Genomic DNA, 19,582 nt, shown 5'->3' with positions numbered 1-19,582 from the left:
ATCTGCCCCATACAGAGCCCATCTTAACCCCAATTATCATATCAATGTCATTTGGGAGTTTTAACCCATAGTAGGATATACTCTGCTGAGAAAAAAACAGCTGTACTGATAGCCTCTGTTTGGTGGCTCATCAGATTGCTCTGAGTTCTGCCATCAGCTGCCTGCCATCAGTATTTCTTGGGAGAAGAGAGCTTATCAGCAACATCTGAGCCAAATTTCTGTGGGAATGGAGAAGAAAAAGGAAGGGTGTTTGGAGTTCCTTGATTTTTTTTCCTGATTGCTTTTTACCTAGATTGTTTGTTTTCTGATCTTCCCGCATGGAAGTGCCTCTCTGCTCCTGAGAAGAACATAAGATTTCCTTTGCTTGACTTAGCTGCTCTTCCTATGAGTGAGAAATGAGAGGCAGAGACACAGGGGAAGGCTTCTCCAGACCTTGATAGAGCTCCAGAGAAGAAACATCTTTCCTGGGAAGGAAAACATTGGCAGCATTAATTATAGTTAATGCCAACTGCTAAGAAAAAGGTAAACAATGAGGCAGATTTCAACAAACTAGAGATTAAAAGCCTGTTTCTGGATTGTGTTAATGGCCTCCTGGTGCTTCAGCTTGTGGTGCAGGAAAGGGCTGGAGCTTCGTGGGAAGGAATGGACTAGTTGTTACCTTTAATGGCTTTCTTTATCTTTCACAAGAATTGGAAGTATTGTTTAGAAAATTGAAAAATGATGGTCTTACATAGTCCTGTGTCTTCAGGACCTGGAGTAAAAGATTTAAAGATCATTTAACCACTGGATAAAATGGTAAATGAGCAACATTATCAAAGTGCATGCAGCACATCTGGCTGCCTTCTCTTTAAGCCATCTGAGTTTCTGATGGAAGTATTGTATGGTAAGCTTCTACCACAGCAAAGAACTGGGATAAGTATGCACTAATACAGGAAAAATTGTGTTTGCTTTTGTGATGTTGTGACTGTGTAGATCCTCACTTCCTTTGCCAAGACACTGGGAATCACCAACCATCTGTATAGGACTAATATGCTCTACATCCAGATTAGAACTCATTAAAAAAATTTCCTTAAAAATTATTCTCTTTATTTTTTATGAATTTTAACTTCCCCCCCCCCCCCGCTCCCCACCCTCCGAAACATTTGATTATTGAAATGGATGTTTAGTTTCTTGGGAAAACAACTGGAATGAATGGAGGCTTTGACACTAGGACCTTACCAGAGCTGTGGTTCAGCCAGCCCAGAGGCTGTTCTCTCTCAGGTTGGTTCCTCACCCATAGCACTGCATTCTGGGGAGCTCTGCTCCTCAGCAGCAAAGCAGGGAGTATCAACAGTTCTCATCAGCCATTTTGGAGGCTTTTCTAAAACACATTTACACATTTGTTCTATTTTTTAGTTATTATTTTTTAAATATCTTTGGTTAAAAAGTATAGAATCACCTGAGTTGAAAAGGGACCACAATGATCATCTAGTTTCAACCCCCTGCTATGTGCAGGGTCACCAACCACCAGACCAGGCTGCCCAGAGCCACATCCAGCCTGGCCTTGAATGCCTCCAGGCATGGGGCATCCACAGCCTCCTTGGGCAACCTGTTCCAGTGTGTCACCACCCTCTGTGTGAAAAACTTCCTCCTAATATCTAACCTAATAACCTGGATGTTTCTATCACTTTTTTTTCTTCCCATTTATTTTTCTTTTTTTCTTTAAAAAAAAAAAAAAAATAATAAAAATTCCTTGCAAAGCAAGAGGGAAGTGCTGCTCAGCTGGTACAAACTACTTTTGCACTTGTGCCATTTGGCACTTGATGCAGTTATTATTTATCTGTATTGCCATTGTGCCTGTGAACCCTGATAGAGACCAGAAACATGCAATAAAGAGCAATGCTTCTGTCGTGAAGGTGAGTAACAGATTTTAAGCTAATAACAAATTCCTATCTTTGTTTGACAGATCCCTTAATACCTTTCAGGCCATGATAAAAATTGAAATATAGACGAGTAAAAATAAGGACGTGTTGAGGTTTATATTCTATAAGATGCCAAATCTGGAAAAAATGCTGGAATATATGCGAGATACGCACTAAATACAACAAGCAGAGACCTTTTAGCAGTTAAAAACAAGAACTAGGTCCTTCTACTCCATCAAACATAAGATAGAAAAGTATTTTTATATATTTTTGTTAGGCTCAGCAATAATGCATAATTTTGAATTGCCACCTCCCCTTTGAGGCATATGAGTGCATTCTCTGACATCTAATGTGGTGATAACCTCAAAACCCTATGTGCTTCTCGTTCTTTTTGTTTACTCTCTAACTAGTTGCTTTATCATCTTGATTTTTGTAGGAAAGAAGAAAAAATCAACACAAAACCCACAGATATAAGAGCACTACCCCTCTTCCTATGTATATGAAAGTGATCAAAGGCTCGTAGTGCTTATGTGATACGCACATACACAGAATGACTATACAAAGGACATATACAGCAGTGTAGCTAACAGCTGCTCCCTCCTAAAAGTCTTTCAGCATTCTGCAGAGCCCAGGGACCCAAAAACCTTACTAAACAGTCTCCTCTATATCAAATTAATTAGGAAATTTGTTTTAGAGGCATGTTTCCAGTTTTGCCTTCATGTTAGCGTTTCCAAACTTTCCCTGGAACCAGCTCTAGTGTTTTAAAGCAAATGCCATGTGGGAGGAGAGCAATAGTGCTGAGCAAGAACAGGAGCAGCATGGGATGGCTGTGTGCCAGGTTCTGCGTCGTCATCCTGAAATCCAGTTCTGCAGGAGCTGTGAGTCACTTCCATGGATGTAAAAGTAGAAAGTTTATACAAACCCCAGGAGAGCTGTGGAGTTCTGTTGCCAATGCCCTGCTGGCTGCTAGCTCTAGAGTTTCTTGCCTGGTTCTCTCCATCTCACCCCTGGATTTTCAAAGTCCTCAATTGTTCATTAATTTTCTACCTTATCTCTATAGCCATGCTAGTTTTGTCACTCAGGAGCTGCAGGCAAAACAAGCGCGCTGACCTCAGGAGGAGAAAAGGGAGGGTCGGTGGATCAGATCGTGCCTTTGCCAAGTTCATACCTGCACAGTGTCTGACCTGCCAAATGGAGTCAGGGTGTCTCCCTCTGGGGGCCTAGCCTGTCCCCACAGCCCCAAGGAGAGGCTGTTATCTCTGAAATGGGGTTGTGAGCAGCAGGAGAGGAGTCTTCAAGCAGAAGAGAAAACAAGGTGAGAGACTGTCCTGTCTCTGGGGTTAATGGCCTTCACTGGCAAGTGTTAAATCAAGTCCAGACAGGAATCCCACATAATATTCAAGTGTTAAAAGAGATTGAGAGAAGAGAAAGCAAGAAATAATTAATATTAAGTGGTTGTCTCTGGTCCTTGTGTAAGAAAGAGTTAAGAAGATCAGGGCCACAGACATCAGTATGATCAAACACTCATCTGCATCAGCAGACCCCATACCTCTGATCTGGTTAGACCACAGTAGAGCAAAAGACGTGAGCAAAAGTCTACCCCTGAGCCCACAGTCTACCCACAGTAGAGCAAAAGAGCAAAAGTCTACCCCTGAACTCAGTTCTGATCTTCCAGGATAAACTCAGTGCAGAAGGCAGTGGATCCCACCCTCTCTGACTTCAGGAAAAGAAAGGTTTTGGCACTTGCCCATTACTTTTTAAGATAATAGCATTTTTGATAGCCATTAAAAACAAATACATGAAAGGTTGCACGGACTACAAGTTAGGATAGAACTTTGATCATTGTTCAGAGCTTTGCTGCGTCATGGAAGTGAATGAGGGAACTGCTCTTGGCCTTTTCTCTGTAAATTAATAATGGAGGACACAGATTTTTTTTTTCTTCATTTGCAGAAGTGATTTAATTTAATATACTGGAAAAAAAAATCCAATTTAATGATGGCTTTACTGAACTACTGGGTTGTATGGTTTGTTTTCTGCTTTTATTGGATTTTCTTTCAGGTTACAAGGCATGGTAAGTAAGCTGCTTTACTTCTTACATTCCACTAATTCATCTTTTCCTTCTGTTTGCTTCTTCCATAAAGTCGTAATCCAATACCCACACAACAATCATTTGCAGCATCTCAGCTAATTACATCACAGTGCTTTGAGATTTTTGGTGAGGATTAAATGACACGGTGACAGCTTTCTGCTTCCATATTTCTGCTGCCTATTTTTACATCTTCACCAGTAAATTAGAGAGAATGCACAAAAAGGTCAACACGTAGTCCAGAAGGAAAGTGATCAGTGTTCTGTGCGTTCATAGTTTTTGAATGGTCCACAGGACTGATTTTTAGTCTGAAATTTCCCTTAAGAAATGGCAGTCAGTTGCATATAAGCTAAATGGAGGCCTTGAAGATTTATGCCATAACGTGGCTGTTCATTAGCCTGTGTGAAATAACTTGGTTCACCTGCAGTGTTATTTCTTACTGCAGGTTATCTACCTGGGAAAGGTATCAAGGGAACAAGGCTTCTGCACTACAAAAATAATCTGTCTAAACTATTCAGGGAAATCATAAAAGGTTTGCAGTTAGGTTTGGATGTGCTATGCAGTATGAGTAGCAGAAAGAATGACAAATTAACAGGAAATAGCATTTTGATCTACATCTTTATACTTCTGGTTGCACATCTTAAGAAGCCAAAAAAAAAAAAAAGGGGGGGGGAGGTTGGTTTGAGGAAGCCCACTTGGGATTAGGTGCCTATAAGATCACCGTAGGCACGTCTCCCCTATGGCCCCCTATCCTATAACTCACTTCAACAATCAGGAGGTGATGCTCAAGCGCCTGTTGAGCACTGAACATTTCTGCCTAAAGAGAGGCTAGTTTCAAGCCAGCAAGTACATTTCCAGGGAAAAAAACATCTTTATTAATGTATCCACTGTGCTGTGGCCTCTTTTCTGAAGCTTGTGGCTGAGCTTTTCAAGAGCTGTAAACATCCAGATGTCTCCCATCTTGACCCAGAGAGCTTCCTGAGAAGCTTTCCTAGCTCGCACTTTTGTGGTTCATAGCTGTGACATGAAACATCTTTCACAATGGAAAAGAAAATCCCTTCATGTGACCATCAGGTCAACACTCTGTGGATCATTAGGCAGCCCAGCATAGGAGCACTGTTTTGAGGAACACAGTGGAGAGCACAGTAATGGACACTTCTGATCTGGCGTATCCTAAATACTGAATACTTGGATAATTTATGCTTCTGCATACAGTCCTTGGTGAGAGAACAAAACAAGATCTGATAATGTTTCTCTTAAGCAAGTCTCAACAAAAGCATAGCTCTTGTTTGACATGCGACAAGGCTGCTGTTTATTCTTTTTTGGAGGCTTCATATGAATTTTTGTAGTCTTGGGTTATTGCCCTGGGAAATGGAATATAATTTGAGTGACTGAACACACTGTCTTTATTTTGACTTCGAGAAGGATTGGGTCTAAAAAACAAAGAAGCTTCCATGCAAGCAGCCCAGACAAGGGTAGCCTTTTCCATCCAAGCAAATTGTGCAGCAGGAACGAGATCTACAAACAACAATTAAAAACCCTGATGATGACTGCAAGCTGTACATTCTTATTGTGCTGATGGTTTATGTGCTCTTTTACTCTTTTCACGTTTTCTCAGACAGCAAGAAACCCTGCTCAGTAGCAGAAAGGTTACACAAGCAAAGATGAGAAAGATGCTGGAGAGCTTCAGAGGGGGTGAGCCATCAGAGCAACCTATATGGAAGAGCAAAAGGTCTGTGAAGGATAACTGAGGCCACTACACATGAATTCCTCCACTGGAGGGGTGTGACAGAGACAGAGAGAGAGCTCTGTATGTGTTGCAGTCACTTTGAGAGAGTTTCCCAATTTTCCTCCCCCAGCTGCATATCAAGACCAGAAGACGCAGGACCCCAGTAGACCAAGCATCTCCAGCAATCTCATGGCTGCGGACACTTCTGGGACTGATGGCTGATATGAACAAATATTTAGGAGATTAAAAACCCTCTCTGGTATGGCAGGAAGTATTTCTGTATTAACTTTGGTCAACACTAACAAACTTCAAGTTAATAAGTGCATTATCCCTCTGCTTTCTGCTTTAGTACTGGTCCAATTAGAGGATCTCATGGTGAAAAAACTACCATATAAGCAATGTGTTGATTCATGAGAATTAATGGGTGGTTAAAATAAAAATAAATTTTTTTTTAAAAAAAAAAGGTAAAATGAACTGTAAGCAATATTCTGGGAAACAGAGATAAGGAAACCATGTCTATTCTATTTCATCTATTATACTTTTTTTTATCTTGGTAATGTCTCTTTGAAAACAATGACAACATTTGTAGCTGCCTGAGGATTCTGTGGGAAAACATCTACTTTTTAGCAGTGTTATCTTCTCCACCTGTTCCTATGATTTCTGTGTACTGCTGTTGTGACAACAGATCAGTTACAGCTATTCTAGTTTCCAATTGAACTTAGATTAATGGGTCATTTTAAGGCCTTCTCTGAATCAACTGCATGCTCTACATAAGTTATATGTGAGTCAAGGTATTTTGTTATCTAGAGAAGCAAAGAAAATGTTTTCTTGACCAATATATTGCTATATACTTTGCCCTACTTGTTCTTTTTCCAGTGGAAAATGGAGAAGAATGTAGTGCAGAATACCATGTAACTTTCTCTGTTTAGCTGTGTGATGTTAATATTTTATTTCGGTTATTTACAGTGTATAAACTTGGAGCTCAGTGAGGTAAATGGGGAAGCTGGAATTCACAAACATCACTGCCAGTCCCATGAACAGTTGAAGTCAACAGGTCTGAAACTCTCCTCAGTGTGTATGAAACCGACTGTGCAAACACTAAACAGTCACTTAAAATGACATTTGCAACTTAGAGGTAAGAATACTTACAGAAATTATTCCATTTGAGCAAATTCGCCTTTCCCAGAAAGACCCTACTGAGTCACTTGAAACTTCATATCTGACAAGGGAGAGGGAAAACCAGCTAAGAGCAGCCTGAAGCAACTAAGATCACTTGGTCAAGTGCAAGATCTGGGTTGTGACAACAAAAGGGGCTGTTATGTGGCAACTGATGAGAAGCAGGAACGTGTTTGGCTTACAGCAGCACTAAAGTAAACAGGTAAGAGTGCTGGGCTGGATGGAGATGTGTGTCTGTTCCACACTGTAGAGTGCGATCTGAGATATCTAAACAAATTTCCAGCACATGCTCTGATGGCCATCCCCCTCTCCCACACCTGGGTTGAATTCAGGCATATAAGCAACCTTACTGCAGCCACTGTGACACAGCCACCAGTGGGAAGAAATCCAGCCAACTATTTAAATGGCTATTGATCCCAGGGACTCAGCCGTAGTCTCTGCAGTGACATTTACTGGGCCTCACTATGTGGCTGTGACCCACATTGTCTTTGTAGGAGCATGACCTCTGTTCAATCCTGATGTGTTGAAGCAACTTCTTGATAACTTGCATCTCATCTGCTTCACAACTAACGCCATAATCTATCTAGGAGAGGAGAGAAGAGGTTACTCCAGAAATATTTGCCCTTACTCAGAGACACATAATGATGGCAAGTACAGCATTTTCCTTTGTCACTTGTTCCAGTAAGTCTCACAGCTGAAAATATCTGTCACTGTTTCTGATTTGATGATTCAAATTCACTTGGATTTAACCTTCAGATAACTAAGACTCTTTTTTTTTTTTTTTCCTCACACAGGAAATTGCACACAGAATCTGACCCTCTCTTCAGCCTGTTTTTTGAAGAATTAGAAGCTTCTTCCTGTCTCTGAGCACAAAAGCAGTTTTTCCAGCCTTCAGTTCATCTTGGCGACTCTTTGCTGCAGGCTCTGTACCCTCGCAAGTCCCTTTGAAAATCAGGACACCAGAATTACTTGCTGGTATCTATGTTGACAACGGAGCTAAATTTAATTCTCTGCTCCTCTGATTATATACCCAGGATCTAGGCTGCTGGCAATGCCCCAGGTAACTGCTGCTCCTTGTCTGGTGTCACCTCTTGAGCTGCCATAAGGGAGTTGTTATTCCTGAGGATCCTGTTGCCCACCCCATGACGATGGCCTGGCTTTTGTCTTGTGGCTCTTTGATGTGCAACCCCATTTGGCCATGGCATCACAGCACGTTTTGGCTGTAACCCCACACTTGGTGCAGGGCACACCCAGAACTGCTCATGGATTCCCCAGTCTGGAGATAAGGGTTGAAGCTCAGATTCAGTGAGTGATGGAAGTTGTTCTGCATCACTGTTCCTTCCTCATCATTGTGCATCTCTTTATCATTTATCCATGTTGCTAGGAATAATTTTTATATACTTCTCAACTGAGAAAGTTCAACTCTTAATATAAATCCCTGCAGAACAATACTAGAAATGACCCCTTGACAAATAATTTAATAGCTTAAGACATTTAGTGTGTTGTATTGGTAGCGCTAGCCCATGTGTCACACAGGACTCCTGTAAGGAGAATCCAAGAGTATTTCTTCTTCTGTCAAGCTCCTTTATCATGCAAACTGGTAATCTTGTCAAGAAAGGAAAGACTTTTTTTTTTTACAAACAGATTGATTTTCCATAAAGCTATGTGGATCAGCATTAATTAAACTGTCTGACTCTGCTGCTTCTTCCGTTTTCAAGGCCTTTTGTTATTTTTTATTTGCTAATGTCTAATGTCAGGCTCAACAGCTGAAATCAGGCTGCTGCTGACACAGAATCAGCATGTTCCCACGCTTCTGGGATTTGTATGATGCTCTGAGATCTCTACAAAATTACTATCAGAAGAGGTCATTTTTCTTTTTTGCTAACACTAATAAAAATCCTCACTCGTATTGAATAGTTTGTCATGTCCCTCTAGCAATCGGATGGTATTGCAGATAGTATTTTGCTCCTGGTAGATGGAAAACAGGCTGTCCTTCTCAGCACAGCCAGCCAGCACAGCACCCTGTCACCAGCAGTGCACAAAAGCAATAGATGAGGAAAGCTGATAAGCACAGGTGAACTGCCCCAAGTTCTCTGCCAATAGCCAGCCACAGTACTCATATTTCTCGTTTTCCTACACAGTGTATTTTCTAATTTGTATTACTTGCCTTTACATTCCCTACATTCACTATTATGTATATGTCCATAGGTGTATCCAATCTCACAAGCTTCCTCTATCATTATTAAAATCTTAAAGAATTACATACGCATTTGTTGAAGCTCCCTTGATTGCAGAAGAGGCACTTTATAGCCCTGGCTAAGAAAACTTTTGGATATGCCACTTCAGTACCTGTTGATGCATATTCCTTGTACTGACCTGCCTAATGGAATGCAAATCCCAATGTAGCACTACTGAATAGCTGTCTTCCGTTGTTGGCTTGCTCAGGGAACACGTTTACACAAACTCCTTTTTTCCTCCCCATTGAATAGTTGTGAGTCCATAGAGTGATTTTTCAGCAGCTTTTCACATGTATGCTTATAAATATTAGAATATGTATAAATATGATATATTTACAAGACAGATCAATTGATGACCTGACTATGCAGAAGCATCTGTAAAAGTAAGATATCTACAGATAGCAAGAATACTGTTTACTTTAGTGCATTGCCATAATCTTATTAATCTTATCAATTATTATGTACTTGTAGACCAAACAGGCATGCTGTAGAGAGAAAAGGAGAGTGTCTTTAGATGGCTTTGCCAATTGGAGAGTGCACTGTATGAGAGCATGTGTCATTCATTTAATTTAATTTATGATTAACATCTCCTTAACATGATTAGCACTTCTTTAATTGTGATTGACATGAGAAGTAGTTCATCAGTCTTTCCACGTATGCAGCTTCATTGATTGTTAAAATGGAAAAGCAAACGCATTTGGCAGTCAGCAGTCCAGCATTTTGGAAAGTTCCAGGGGCTCTTCCAGCAACGTCCCAGTAAATCTCTAATTACATCTGACATGAATGGCTTTACCCGTATCCCTGTGTTTTTTTTTAAAGCTGGCATTTGTCTCTCGTGTTGAGATGGTCTCCAACAGGTGGCCTTTCGTTGGACAGCTACCAAGTGACACTGGTGGCAGCGAAAATCTGCTGCTGCGGATGAACTACATGGGATATGACAGAGTCAAAAGGCAACATAAAGTGCAAGGGAAATGTATCCAGATAAGCTGTGGTCAGTTCTCTTTTTTCCAGTTTTCTTTTTCTTTTTAAAGATCAGCTTATCTGACCTCTGCTCTTCCCTTAAAAAGCCTGGATTTACCCACTCACTGACTTCAGGTTTAGTCCAAGGGCATTCAGGAGGCAAACACTGTGTTAATTCTTTCCACTCCATGTGCTGTGAGAGAAGTGTTTGTTGTAGAGTGCGTTCTCTTTTTAAAAAATAAGCTCTTGTTCATCAAAATTTACTCCTTCTTATAGGTTTGGTTTTTTTTTTTTGGTGCCACACGGTGAAGCCGATGCAGCTCTGTGGCTTAACATCATTGTGTAGGGCCTTTTGTTTAAGGTAACTCAGTACTTGATAGGAGAAGAAGTAGACTTCTTTTTTTCTGCTAGGTTGCATACAGCCTCAAGGATATCTCAGACACTGGCCTAACTTCCCAGGCAGTGAGGGGACTGCAGAGTCCTCAGCCCACCTCCAGGCTGGGGCTATTTCCTCCCTGTCAGAAGGTTTCAAAATTAAATCTTCCAAGCGGCTGTAAACTGGTCCCTGTGGTCTGAGCCTCTAAAATTGCATTAGGGGAAGGGGGATGTTGTAGATGGCGGCTGGCATGGAAATCCCAAGTGCAAACCCTCCCTGTTTTTCTTAAAGTTTGCAAACACAGAGGTTAGGTTAGATAACCACGGTGATAATAACATAAAGACACATTTAACATTGAGTGCTTATACTCTACGGGCATTGCTTTTGCAGAATGAAAGGCCTTTAGACCGTCCTTCAGTGGCAGTGTCTATTGAGACCAAGCCCCATCTTTACTGCAGTGCTTTCTCTGTGGTACTCAGCTCCAGATGCACGGGTGAATGTAAAGTTACAGGTGAACGGGGACTACCGAGTATGAAAGGAGAAGCAGATCTGCCCTCTTGTGTGCAAGGCATCTACTGCAATGAATCCGAAATGAATCTGGAGTGAATTTGCTCTTTGTAGTAATAAATGAGGAACACATACCAGTGTTTTAACATTAACGTGAAATGAAAAATGGGAAGAGAAAGAATGAAGGCTGACATTCAAGGTTTAAAGGTGATTTCTTTTGATGAACTAGTTTGTGAATCTGAAGGCAGTAGACTAATGAGAGTAGCATATACAAGAGAAGGTGTTCTGAATATCAAGGCTAAGAAACTTAAGGTTAAGAAAGTATGAGTAGTAAAAAACCCTCTAAATAAATCTAAGTGCCAGGGAAACTCAACTAGCTGCAAAATTATTACCCATAAAAGTAAGCCTTTTTTAATTTTTTTTTTTTTTTTAATGTGTGAATGTAATAACTTGAGCATTTTCATTGCACTCATCACTGCAGTAAAGGCTGTGAGGGATTTTGGCTGAGGTAAGCATATTTTGCTAGCCTTAATTAAGGCAGAAAGGGACACAGGGCAGCTGACTATACAGGGCTGGTAAGGTTGGGCTGAGCTTATGCATCCTCCACTCTCTCGCTGTTTCCTTCTGAAAATTCACGACCAGCTCCCTTAGACCCATACCTTCCCAAATGCCGTATAGTAGAGACTTAAAAAATGATAACCATGGAAAGCTAGTCAACAAGATTAGAAAACAACGTTCTTGACAAAGAATCAATAGTGCAGCATGGAGTGTTTCCAGGATACGACTTGGTCTTGCTCCACTCTCGTACTGGCAGGCCCAGTGGTCAGTGGCCTTGTAACTCACTGCTCACTTTTTGCAATACTAAAGAAGAATCTGAGAGTAGATCATGGATCTACAGCCCAATAAAGCAATTTGGTGTGAAATCTGCATGCAGTTTTCTGCATGTGGGTGGTGGAAAAAGGTTTATTTGCAATTTGTCTCTATTGCTCCAACAGTACGGTAGAACTGATGGCATCCCTTTGTCTCTTCTTTACAACAAGAAAACAATTATAGTTTTGGCCTGTAGATAAAGCAAGATGCAACAAAATGAATAAACTCTGCACCATATAAAAATTCCATCATTCACAGAAGTGATACATGCTGGTTAGCTACTTTTTCCTGCAGTTCTCACACTCTCGTTTCATCAGTCTGTGCAAGTAGTGCAGTGAAAAAAGCAATAGAGCAATCTCACATGAACTGGACTACTTTTCTCTGCAGCAAAACTGCATCAGCAACTAATGTGACTCCATAGACCGCAGGTACATGTAGCATCATTCCATTATAAAAAGCCCTGGCTACCTTCCCAAGGCCAAACATGAATACAAAAATGAACCAAGTAAATTTTCTGCCAATGAGATAAAAATTATTCTTCCGATTCCATCTTTGTTAATGGTCAACTGACCCATGTTAAATTGATTAGTGCAGACTTGGGGGACTGTGTCTTTTTATGCTTGTTTGTGTTATTAAATGGTGTAATTAGCATCTGTCTGACTTCTGAGGTTGCACTTTGAAACCACAATGCTCTGTTTCATCTGTGTTGCGTGGCCAGCATAGGGACAGTTTTACAGGCTGCAAAGGGACATGTCTGGGAACACTGGGAGAAGGACAGATCAGATGTTCCCAGTTAACCAGTTCTAATTAAAAGAAAGACCTAAATAATTACCCCATAAATGCACTTCATGAAAGCTATTTAAACATTTGGTTATCTGATACATTTATACATACATACATATGCATATGTATCTAAGAATGGGAATTCTAATGGAGAAAACATATCAGCCATACTGGATGGAAGGAGAGAACTTGTTTGTAACATAACACACTGCAACCACTGTGACTCTCATGTTATTATTTGGTTCAGGAGGGAGTCCCTGTCCAGCAGATAGCATTGCTTGCCATTAGTCTATTTCCCTCTTTTTCAAATTTTGGATGTTAATTCTCTCAGCTCTGTCCTAAGCCACCTCCTAGGCTCTTGCCCAAGGCGCCTAATGAATTCCTCTGGCCCTTGCCCTGATTGTGCTAACAACAGCCAAACTTCCATCCTTGTCTTCCATCCTTGTTTATTTCATTCCTGAAGGGCTGGAACTCATGCAGAGGCCAAGAAAAGCACAAAACCTTCTAGTTGTTTCTCAGGGCACTTTGCACTTTGCACTGGCAGGCATAGGACATGTATAAAGTCGCCACAAGGACAGAGTCTAACCTCAGTCCTGGACAACAGAAAACATGAGTATGTGTCTTCTAGCCCTTCTTCCTCAGCAGCTCCACAGCCCCAGGGATCACAGAGGAGCCAAGATATCCTCAGGAGATCTCTGTGCCATCACGGCACTGATGCTGCTGCTTGCTATCGCTACAGAGATATCTGGCTCCCTTACCGTAATTACACTGCGGATGCTTTTAGTGTAACTTTGAACTTGTGTATTTAAAAAATGGGAGAAATTTGCAATAGCGTCAGCACATGGCAATATCTGAATGACTAATAGCCAGCAGAGGTTAATGTCCCTTAGCTTCCTCACAGGCCATCAACCCCTAGAGCTGATAATTAATTGCCTGAAATAGCCTAATGCCATTGTCGTTACTGCTTAATTATTCAGATGAAATGAATAATATCAATGCTAGGACTTCAGTCTTCATAAAGGGAGAATTCTGTCTTTTTTTTTTTTCCACATTCCACACATTATTTTCATCACCACTTCAATAGATGATGCTTCATGCCTTTTGAGCTTTCATAAAAGTAAAGACATTTCTTATGTATGGGGTAGCATATAGAACAGACAAATAACCAGCTTACATTCAGTTATTGTTGCGTGACTGAACGAATAACCACAGAAATCAATCATGGCAGGAAATAAATGCATGAAATGGAACTTACAGGAAGAGCTACATCCAAGCCACCGAGCAGATGCAGAGTATGGCATGGTTCTGCTTTCCAGACCCCCACCATGGGGTGCTCTGAGGGGCACCTGAAGCCAGTCCAAGTATGACAGCTCACAGTCAGAGGTTCAGAGAGGTTTGGATCCAAGGTTTTGATACACAACTCAAAGATCACTTCTCCACTGTTGATTTTCATATCCCAGTGCATGCTCAGGTTTCTGAAGCTTGTTCTGATCACTTGTAGTTCAAGGTGTTGAAATTACTTGCAACCTGATTGTCTGTTATAAAGTATTTTGCTAACATTCATTCAATAGCAAACACACAGATAGTTCTTTATGCCTCTCATTGACAGCTCTTTTGCCAAACGCAGATTGGCAGACCAAGATCTTGGCTTAGGAAATCTTCCCATCTGAATAAAATGATGGTCATTGTCTCTTCAGCTGCTTCTTTTATGAACAAGGTTTTGAGTATGCGTCTCTGTTCCTATTTATGTATCTACATAAATGCATGGAAGCCATGTGTTAATGTGTGGTATGTCATAGAGAGTGTTGTCAAAGGATACTTCTTTTTGGTTTTTTGGGAAAATAAGTCCCGTGTGCATGAGAACATCTTTTTAGTCAGTCAAAGAGGAAGCTGCCATGCATGTGGTGTTCTGCAGGATTTCACTTTGCGCACATCTGCTTCTCAATATAGCACTTCCTTCATATTCCTCTGGACACTGGTGTGTGAGTGTCTCCATTTTGATATACAGCAAAATACTGAGTTTGTCAAGAAAAAGTAAAGACAAGGAAAAAAGATCCTGAGAAATGTCTACAAGATAGTCATGTTTTTGCTGGTAAATTAAACAGCAGCAGGCCATGGGCTTGAGCACTGTTCTTCCAGGTCTCCATGCAGCTTATCAGTAGCATTTTCCATAAAGATGTTTGGCCAAGTCAAACCCCTACACAGTGGCTGGACACAGTTTAGAGATTGGAATGTGCAGGGACAAACCCAGCGGAAATGGGGACTTAGTAACACAGGGGATTTTTGAAAAGGTGAAGGAGAGGTCGTGGTATTCAGCTGCCTGAATATGAACCATTCTACTTTGCTTCCAAGCTGGAACCAGTCCCTTCTCCATTTTGTGATAAGTACAGACATAGCTTAAGGACCTAAAACTTTTGAGAGTTGTATTTCTAACCCTTAGAGAGATTTTATTTTTTTTTTAATGATACACAGCTCATCACTGGCTTTCACTAATTGAGAACCTTGTTTGCAGAAAGTTGTCTTCTGTTGGATTAGTGCTCTGGGACAATTATGCATTTGTAACTGCACTGAAAATTCTAAGAAAAAAGCACAAAATTTTCGCTTGCTCTTCCAGTCTTAAAGATGTTAAAAGTCTGAAAGCTGTACATGCAGCATTTGATTTACTGGGTAATGAAAGTAAGAGCTTCCTGCGGGGTTTGGATAAGGTGGCAGTGAAGGTATTTTCTGAGGATGGTCCAGACCAGTGAGGGAGAGGAACTAAGATCCAGATGCTCAATTTCCCTGCTCCCTCCTTGCTACCAGAGAACCACAGCCATGGAGAATCCTTGTCCTAGTTTCTCACTCAATAGCTTCTGTGCTACCACCAAGGAAGACCAAATCTTGACACTCTTGTTTGTTGGTTTTTTTTTGCTCTGTTATTATTTTCATTTTAAGCCCTCCTCTGATGACAGAGGTGACAGAGATGAAGTCCCTGGTTCAAAGATTTCACTGAAAGAATGAAGAGGCAATACAGAAACCAGGAAGAAATGGGTGAATTGAGAGGAAGGAGAATGCCCCGCAGCCCTGTGGTTACATCTCTTGACAGCTCTCCTGCATTCTTATGTACATCTGCCCATCATGGACATCTTTGAGACCTGGTGTATTATTACTATCATATTACTGCAATAGCTGTCAGGCCCATGACAGGTGCGAGCTTCAGAGGGGAGAGGATAAGAATACAAAAAGCTTTTTCATGCACAGTGAGTTTCAAAATGGATGGCAGCAGAATGAGAGTGAGAAACAGAATTAAAAGATGCCAGTAGCTTTATTTGGATAAAGTGCTGGAAAGGGGAGACCAGAAGGGTATTTTCAGGAGCAGGGCTGCACAGTCTTGATAGAGAAATTGAGATGTTTGATTTTTCAGCTGTGTGCTGGAGGGAGCACAGGGTGAGAGCAAGAGGAGGCAGATGTGTGGTGCTTTCAGTCTAATGGAATCTGTTCCTTCTCCAGAATGGGGATCAGCTACTGAGAAATTATTTTGATCCAAATGTGTGTGTTCCTTTCTTTCTATCAAATATGCCGCTGAGAAATCCCACTGTCTGTGGGATTATTAAGATTTCCTTCTTGCAGCTTCATTTATATTTGCTGTAAGTCTCTGTCCCTGTTGCACAGTTTAGTCTCACACAACTAATCTCGGTATTGCTCCAAAGAGAGCCAAAATCATGAATTTAAAGGTGAGATGGCTGTGCTACTGCTTGTATTCTACTGTAAATAGGATATAATATGTAAATAGGATCCTGTCTGATCAGCCAAAAAGCTGCATCTACCATCATCCAGCATGCCATTTCACAGGATGGGACATGTCAGGCAGGCACACGTCATACATGTTCTGATGGGTCCTGATTGGCAGCACACTGCCCTACAACAGCCCAGCATCCCAGTTCTCTCCATGCCCTGGGACATCTCATGTCAGACTTCTCTCCCAAGCACGTGCTGTCCCTTGCATCAAGCAAAAAGAAAGTTGACAGCACAGAGGAAACAGGAAAACTTTCAGGCTTCTACTTTCTCCACTGAATTAATCATCTCTGACAGTTTTGTGGCTTCCTATGACCCTTAAGTTTTACTGTCTGGTAACACATCAGGCACGGATTTCCCTCTTTCTTTCCCCTACAGCAAAAATTACAATGATCTTTCTCAAAGCTGACAGGGACAGGGCTTATTTCCAGTAAAAGGGCACCATACTTAGCTACACAGGGTAAGTGAGGTTAGAGAAATAGGTACATGGGAATAATGACAGCACCGAGGGCAGCAGACTTTCCAATTCACTTATACAGATAAATGTAACAAGTTCAGACACTAACATTTTTTTTTCATTGCTCAAAAGAAAAAAAAAAATAATTCACTACTTGCTCTGTTTTCTGTCTGTGAGCACTCTTCTATTCTTAACCTCTGCGCTGCAGTGCGGCTAGGCTGTATACATGCAGATATGCTCCCAGCCCTGGGGAAGATCTGAGATAAGCAGAGAAGTGACACACAAATGGCAAGGAGGAGACAGCGATCTAATCGACTGGCCGCGAGCTTGGTACAGTGAGATGGGAAAAGCACAGAGAGCAAAGGAAAACAGGTTTCCACCAGGAGACATGTACTGCTCTCCCCCTCTTTCTGTTTGTCCTTGGCTTTTCACTCCCTTCTCCTCTGAGCTTTCTCTGTGCTTCCCAGGCTGAGATGGTGTTCAGGGACTGCTAACATAGGGCCTATGCAGGTTTGGACTGGTTTGCCTGCTTGCTTTTTCAGTTTGCTGCCTGTCTCTGCCTCTCCTTGTGGCCTTCAGATCGGCACACAACACTGGCTTCTCTTTGCTGGAACTGGCTCCCCTCCTGTTTTGCTGTCTGGTGAATACCTAACTTCTGATGATGGTCTTGGGATTTTGACATTTCTATATAGCTTCCATATTGCTCGCAAAAAATTGGCATTTTTTCCCCCCTCCATCTCTCCTTTTCTCACCTCTAAAGCTCTTGCCGAGTGCCAAATCTGAACCCAGTAATACTAATGCATTTACTGCACTCTCACCTCACTGCATTGCCCATCTACAGGTGGAATGAGAAAAGGCAGAGTTAGGAGTAACTGCCCGCACTAAAACACTTTGATTTCATATTTCAGATTCCAACCAGACCTCTGTTCTTTAAACTCCATTTTTTAAAAACAATGAAGTTGAAGAAGAAATCTGAGTGTCTTCGTTTCAGGACAAGGTAAGTGTTTCACACCATAAAGAGAGAACTCTTTTCACGGCGCTCCTATTTGCCTGGAAAATGGTTTGGAGGGGCTGAAACAGCCTTGAGGCTTCTTGTCTTTTTCCACTACTACTGGTTAGCTAGAAATGAGGCCAAATCTGCCTGATGACATTATGCAGTCACAGCAGCAATGTGGCTTTGGAAGTGTGAGTCAGTGGAAAGCCAGGCACTTGGCTGGGCATATCCACTCCTCTGAGCCCTATCTCCATATCCACTTCACACTGCCAGACCCAAGGAGAGCTGTCAGACTGCAGATCCCCACTTCACACCTTTCTGAGACAAGAGCTGGGACAAGGCACCGAGCTGCACGCCCATCCCTGGCTTCCACCCAGATCGCAGTGCACGGTTGGGTGAGTCCCCAGACCCTCCAGCACCCCACACTTAACACAGCTCATGCCTTCTCTCTCAGGACTTCTCTGCAGCAACTGTAAATCCTTCAGTCTGCATTCATCCTACTCAACTTCATGCATGTAACTGAAGTGGCTGGTAAATGGCTCACCCCTCTCAGCATCTCCATTTGTGGTCACGGAAGTCCATACCACCTGCTATAAAGGGATGGGATCTGGGGCGCGTATGGTACAAAAAGCAAAAAAATATATATTTATACACATATAATAGCAACAGTGACTTCAGATTTGGACTGCCTTCAAGCAGATGTGAGAAATGTGGTACTTCATATCCATCTTCTGGGAGGGCTTTTTATTCACAATGAAGCTCTTCTCAACCACAATTTAATTGCAATAAGCTGCATATTCTGTGAGTTCTCAAAGAAGAAAATGGATCTGTTTGTGGCTGTGCAGAGATGCTTCTTGACACCACATTGCCCTAAAAGCGTTGTTTACCTTCTCAGGGCACAGATAATAAAGGATAAAGATTTGTAAAACAACTTGTGAAGAGGCTGCTTCTAAACCATCCATCCTCATTAATTTAAACCCAGAAAGCTTGAAAAGGCCACCTTCACTGACCCAGCTTAAAAACCCTGAGATTTAAGGCAAGGAAAGATCCCGTGGAGGTCAGTAGGCTTCAAACTGAGGCTGCTAAAAGCAGGCTGAGGTGCTTTGGCAGGATGAAGCCCTGCTGCCAGGCCCAAACAGGTGACCTGATTTCTTTGCAGGCCTCTGCAGGGGAAATGCATGCTCTTCCTGCTCACCCCCTCCCTTCCATTACATTAATTCCAGGGCTCCCACATCAGTCTTTATAGGGAAAGGATTTTGCCACACTGCTAAGAGCTTAGGAAGCCAAACCTCAGAGCCTGGGCAGGAGCAGAGCAGCAGCCATGGCTGGTGCCAGGCAGTGAAGATCCTTGGTTGCTGCTTTTCCCAGATAGCTGGCTGAAGACAGGATTGCAGAAAACCTTCCTATACCCAGCTCTGGCTTTGTTATGCAAATGTGTGCACATTACTTGATTTCCATTCTCCACAACTTCCTCCTCTGTAATGTGCAGTTAATATTTATACATTCTTAATGACTGCAGATTTTGTGTGTACACACTTTGCTGCGGTTCTGCAGATTAGTTAACCAAAGTATGGCCAGATTCTGCCATGGCTACAGATGACATGTGTCATCTGGTCATGGGCATGACCACAAAGAGTGTCATGGCTTACCTGGTGCAAAGGGCTTGGGAAATGGAAATTAAACTGAATTTTTGAACAAAGTGCCACAGAAGTGTACAATCATGAATATATAT

General features: G+C 41.8%; 1 long non-coding RNA gene across 5 annotated transcripts; it reads left to right on the top strand.

The window, feature by feature from the left end:
* Positions 1–3,843: 3,843 nt before the first annotated feature.
* Positions 3,844–18,617, top strand: LOC122177851. Of its 5 annotated transcripts, XR_006178176.1 has the most exons (5): positions 4,795–5,975; positions 6,683–7,094; positions 7,687–7,952; positions 17,765–17,853; positions 18,305–18,617. It is a non-coding gene; the product is annotated as an uncharacterized LOC122177851 (long non-coding RNA). The 5 variants fall into 5 exon arrangements; XR_006178175.1 differs by lacking the exons at positions 17,765–17,853; positions 18,305–18,617 and having other exon boundaries at positions 4,795–5,719; positions 5,847–5,975; positions 7,687–8,942; XR_006178177.1 differs by lacking the exons at positions 4,795–5,975; positions 17,765–17,853; positions 18,305–18,617 and adding an exon at positions 3,844–3,972 and having other exon boundaries at positions 7,687–8,942.
* Positions 18,618–19,582: the final 965 nt, after the last annotated feature.

The sequence above is a fragment of the Lagopus leucura genome, unplaced genomic scaffold (genome assembly GCF_019238085.1).
Source record: "Lagopus leucura isolate 7727_CA_CO unplaced genomic scaffold, USGS_WTPT01 Super-Scaffold_100001, whole genome shotgun sequence".
Taxonomy (NCBI): Eukaryota; Metazoa; Chordata; class Aves; order Galliformes; family Phasianidae; genus Lagopus; species Lagopus leucura.
This window is presented reverse-complemented; position numbering and strand designations above follow the sequence as displayed.